This window comes from Myotis brandtii, unplaced genomic scaffold (genome assembly GCF_000412655.1).
Source record: "Myotis brandtii unplaced genomic scaffold, ASM41265v1 scaffold78, whole genome shotgun sequence".
Classification (NCBI taxonomy): Eukaryota; Metazoa; Chordata; class Mammalia; order Chiroptera; family Vespertilionidae; genus Myotis; species Myotis brandtii.
The window spans coordinates 2,240,137-2,245,697 of NW_005371131.1; the positions used below are offsets into that span (position 1 = coordinate 2,240,137).

At 43.0% G+C, this 5,561-nt stretch overlaps 1 pseudogene; it reads left to right on the forward strand.

Moving 5' to 3' along the window:
* Window positions 1–4,495: 4,495 nt before the first annotated feature.
* Window positions 4,496–4,722, forward strand: LOC102246829 (annotated as a pseudogene).
* The last annotated feature ends 839 nt before the right edge of the window (window positions 4,723–5,561 follow it).

Consider the following 5,561-nt stretch of genomic DNA (forward strand, 5'->3'; position numbering starts at 1 on the left):
TCAGTGTGTGTCATAGTGACCAGTCATTCCCAGTCGTTCTGCTGTTAGGGCCAATTTGCATATTACCCTTTTATTATATGCCTGGTGCATGGGTGGGGACTGGCTGGTTTGCCCTGAAGGGTGTCCCGGATCAGGGTGGGGGGCCCACTGGGGTGCCTGGCCAGCCTGGGTGAGGGGCTGAGGGCCGTTTTCAGACTGGCCACACCCTTTTCAGGGTGGGGGTCCCTGCTGGAGTGCCTGACCAGCCTGGGTTAGGGGCTGATGGCTGTTTGCAGGCTGGCCACGGCCCCCAGTCACCCAAGCTCCCAGTGGAGGCTGGCTGGAAGCAGGTATCTGGGGTTTATTTATCTTCTATAATTGAAACTTTGCCTTTAGCAGAGGCCACAGCTGGCCAGGGCAGGCGGGAAGCTTGGCTTCCTCCATCACCAGGGCAACCAAGCCTCCTGCTTGCTCCAGCTCCGTGGCTGCTGGCCACCATCTTGGTTGGGTTAATTTGCATACAGTTGCTCTGATTGGTTGGTGGGCATGGCTTGGGGCATAGCAAAGGAACAGTCAATTTGCATGTTTCTCTTTTATTAGATTAGATATAGATTCTCGATGCTTTGTTGTCATTTCAACAATGTTCACAGCATCTTTACCAAGAGTAGATTTCATCTCAAGAAACTACTTTGTTTCTTTTTTATTTTTAATCCTCACCTGAAGATATTTTTTTGTTAATTTTTAGACAGAGTGGAAGAGAGGGAAAGACAGAGAGAAATATCGATGTGAGAGAAACACATCGATTGGTTGCCTCCTGCAGGCGCCCCAACTGGGACCCGGGCTGGGGAGGAACCTGCAACCAAGGTACATGTTCTTGACCAGAATCAAACCTGGGACCCTTCTGTCCACAGACCGACACTCTATCCACTGAGCCAAACCAGCTAGGGCAAGAAGCCACTTTCTTTGCTCATCCATAAGAAGCACTTCCTTATCCATTACAGTTTTATCACGATATGCAGCAATTCAGTCACATCTTCAGGCTCCACTTATAATTCTAGTTCTTTTGCTATTTCCACCACATCTGTAGTTACTTCCTTCACTGAAGTCCTAAAGCCCTCAAAGTCATCCATGAGGATGGAATCAACTTCTTCCAAACTGTTAATATTGATATTTTGAACTCTTTTCATGAATCACAAATGTTCTTTTTTTGTAAAAAAATATATATTTGTATTGATTTTAGAAAGGGAGAGTTAGAGAGAGATAAAAACATCAATGATGAGAGAGAATCATTGATCAGCTGCCTCCTGCACGCCCCCTACTGGGGATTGAGCCCACAACCCAGGCATGTACCCTGACTGGGAATCGAACTGTGTCCTCCTGGTTCATAGGTAGATGCTCAAGCACTAAGCCACACCGGCCGGCACAAATGTTCTTAATGGCCTCTAGATGGTGAGTCCTTTAATGTACTTTGCCCACATCCATGTATGGCAGCTATAGCCTTATGAAATGTTATTTCTTTTTAATCCTCACTGAGGATATTTTTTCCATTGATTTTTTTAGACAGAGTGGAAGGGAGGGAGAAGGGAGAGAGAGATAGAGAGAGGAAAACATCGATGTGAGAGACACACATCATTTGGTTGCCTCCTGCTTGTGCCCCCACTGGGGCCTAGGCTCGAACCTGCACCTGAGGTATGTGCCCTTGACGGGAATCAAGCCCATGATCATTTGGTCCTAGGGCCAACGCTCTAACCCAGAGGTGGGGAACGTCAGGCCCTCCGGCCACATAAGGCCTGCGAAATCATTTGGTCTGGCTCTGCCAAGGCATTAGGGGTGAATTAATTAAATGGTTGACCAAATATAGCAGGCTAATTTTTAATTTTGTATGGGCCATGAATGATGTTATAAACATCCAAATGGCCCTTGGCAGAAAAAAAGGTTTCCCACCCTGCCAAACTGGCCAGGGCTGAAGAGTACTCTTTAATACTAAGACTTGAAAGTTGAAATTAATTACTCTTGATCCATGGGCTGCAGAATGAATGTTGTGTGAGCAAGCATAAGAACAACATTAATCTTATCGTACATCTCCCTCAGAGCTCTTGGGTGACCAGGTGCATTGTCAGTGAGCAGTAATACTTTGAAAGGAATCATTTTTCCTGAGCAGTAGGTCTCAACAGTGGGCTTAATATATGTAGTAACCCATGATGAGCTGTCATCCAGGTTTTGTTGTTCCATTCGTAGAGCACAGGCAGAGTTCTTAAGGGCTCTAGGATTTTTCAAATGGTAAATGAACATTGGCTTCCACTTAAAGTCACCAACTACATTAGCCTCCAGAAAGAGAATCAGCCTGTCCTTTGAAACTTGAAGCCAGGCATTGACTTCTCCTCTCCAGCTGTGTAAGTTCTAGATGGCATCTTCTTCCAATATGAGGCTGCTTCACCTAATTAAAAATCTGTGGTTTAGTGTAGCCACCTCTATTCATTTTCTTAGCTAGATCTTCTGGATAACTTGACACAACTTTTACATCACTTGCTGCTTCTTCACCTTGCACTTGTACGTGATGGAGATGGTTTCTTTCCTTAAACCCCTATTAACTTCAAACTTTTCTTTTGCAGTTTCTCTCAGCATTCATAGAATTGAGGCATTGAGGCCTTGCTCTGAATTGGGCTTTGGCTTACGAGAATGTTGTGGCTGATTGATCTTCTATCCAGACCACTAAAACTTTCTCCATATCAGCAATAAGGTTATTTTGCTTTCTTATTTCATTTGTGTGTTCACAGGAATAGCACTTTTAATTTCCTTCAAGAACTTTTCCTTTGCATTCACAACTTGGCTGTATGGCTCAAGAGGCCTAGCTTTTGGTTTTCAACATACCTCCCTCATTAAGCTTAACTATTTCTAGCTTTTGATTTAAAGTGAAAGGTGTGGGATTCTTCCTTTCACTTGACACTTAGAGACCATTGTAGGCTTATTACTTTGCCTAATCTCAATATTATTGTGTCTCCAGGAATATGAAGGCCGAAGTGAGGGAGAGAGACAGGGAAATGGCTGGTCGTCAGAGCAGTCAGAGCACACACATGGCATTTATGGATTAAGTTCACTGTCTCATGGGCATGGTTCAGGGTGCCTCAGAATCATTACAATAGTAATATCACAGAGCACTGATCACAGTTCACAATAATACATATACTAATAACGAGAACATTTGAAATGTTTAGAGAATTACCATAATGTGACACAGGACATGAAGTGAGCAAATGCTGTTGAAAAAATAGCACCAATAGATTTCCTCAATGCAGGGTTGCCATGAACCTTCAATGTGTTATAACACACACACACACACACACACACACCCCAAAAAAACAACCCACAGTATCTGTGAAGCGCAATAAAACGACATGTCTGTATATGGATCAGCCCATCAGCCAGGTCCCAGAGTGAAGATGACGTATACCAACCCACACTGGATTCATAAGTAAGAAATCTTTGTGGTTGTAAGCCACTGAGATTTTGCAAGTGTTTGCCCTTGCCACGTACCTTAGCTGACTCATAGAAGAAGTGATTTATCTGACTGGTGGTTTGAGAAGAACTGCACATGGCTTGACTCAGGCTCCTTCCTCCCTCGTTCTTCACATCTGCTTGACTCTGGGAGGGGGTTTCTAGTGAGCTCTCTGCCATGCAGTAAGGAGCTTGTCTCTGTTGGGGGCAATCTGCAGTTTTCCTGCTCTGCCAGTAGCTTGGTAGTGGAGTTCGTCAATTCAAGAGAAGAGGCTCATAGCCTATTCATGTGGTGGCACACTAGACTAGTGTTTATCAGTAATAAATCAAACAGTTTTATCCCCCCCGCCCCCCGCCCCATCTGTCTCTATATGGGTTCCTGACTGGAAGGGAAGAAAGGTGGTATTGAGCCCAAACTTCAGAAGTCTTTCTGCATGATTCCAAGTCTTAGGGGTTGATTGGCTTTTTCCAATTTATTGGCTTCTGTCTGCCACTCATTGTGGCATTTCCCATGTCCAGCTTCATTTTGTATGTCGATATCAATAATCAATAGAAATTGTAACCTTACATTTGTGAGCACGTAAAGGACAAAACCACAGAGGGTTCTGGCTGATAAGCACAGTGTTAAGTCACAAAAGTGGGAATAGGTAAAGGTACATGTTTTCGGGAAAATCATTTCCACCGTGCCTTCTCATTTTTTCCTACTTCCTTCCTGCTGCTTCTTTTCTCTCTCTCTTTAATAAAATTTTTTTTTATCTCTATCTCCTTTGCTTCTCCCCATAAAACCTAAACTACTAATTGTCCTGAGAGATCTCCCCTCCCCTCCCATCTTCCCTTCCCTTCCCTTCCCTTCCCTTCCCTTCTCTTCTCTTCTCTTCTCTTCCTCTCTCCTTCTCTTTCTTACATGTGAGGACACAGTGAGAAGGCAGTAGTCTGCACACCAAGAATAGGGCTCTCACCAGGAATGGAAAGGAAATAGACCAGCAACTGCAATCAATTGCAATTTTATAACACCTTCATGATGTTTCCCTTGGCTAGAAATATATTAAACCTCAAGATTCAAAGCATTCAACAAATTAGGACAAGACAGAGCTACAGAAAACACTCCCAGATTTTCATGACAAATATGGTAATGCTGTACTAGCCAGAGGAGCCACTTTCTGTGTTGTTCCATGGATATTTACAACCACACAGATTGCAATAGAATGAAGCCTGTCCCCTGTTGGCAGAGGCACCATAAAAGAGTAGAATGATGAGTAACATCACAGTTGCTGTAATGCAGAATTATTTCAAAATCAACTTGTCATTTAAGCACTCTGCTGCTCATTTAAATATAGCATTTTATTAAAAAATTAAAATACATTTGAAATCTTTAAAAAGTTATGGAAAGTAGTCATTATAATCCCTGTATGCAAGGCTGTAACAGTGGGTGTAGATTAAAGGGGATTATGAATAACAAATATTTGAAAGTAGAATTTAAAAAAAAAGTAAATGTCCTGGGTTTAATCAGAGTTGGTAGATTGATGGGTTTTTATTCGGTCAGTCATTACTTATTAAGCATCTCAACATGCCAGGTGTTATGCCAGGCTGGCTGAAGAAAGGGGTTCGACATACCGTTCTTGCTTTTCTCCCCCATCACTCTCCTTCAACGTCAAGCTTTGAATATTGCCCAAAGATAATACTTAGTATTTTCTTAGAATTGGTATCATTTTATACACCTTCAATTTTATAAATTTTAATCAAAATAGTCAAACTTCTGATTCCCAATCTCTGACCTTTTGTGCATTGATTATGAAGTAGAACAATATTTAAGTATTTTTTCAGAGCATAATATAAACTGCGGTCACACACACACACACACACACACACACACACACACACTCACTCACTCCTAACCCTCAGTGGCTTAACACAATTAAGTTTCATTTCCTGATCACATCATAGCCTGTTGCGGGGACGAGAGGGGGGCAGAGGGCAGCTTTTTATGCAGCTTCTATAGCTCTCCCCCAATGGATGACTCAGGCATCCGGGTTCCTTTCCTCTTGTGATGTTACTGTCTTTAGCTCATGGTCTCCCAGCTGCTGGGG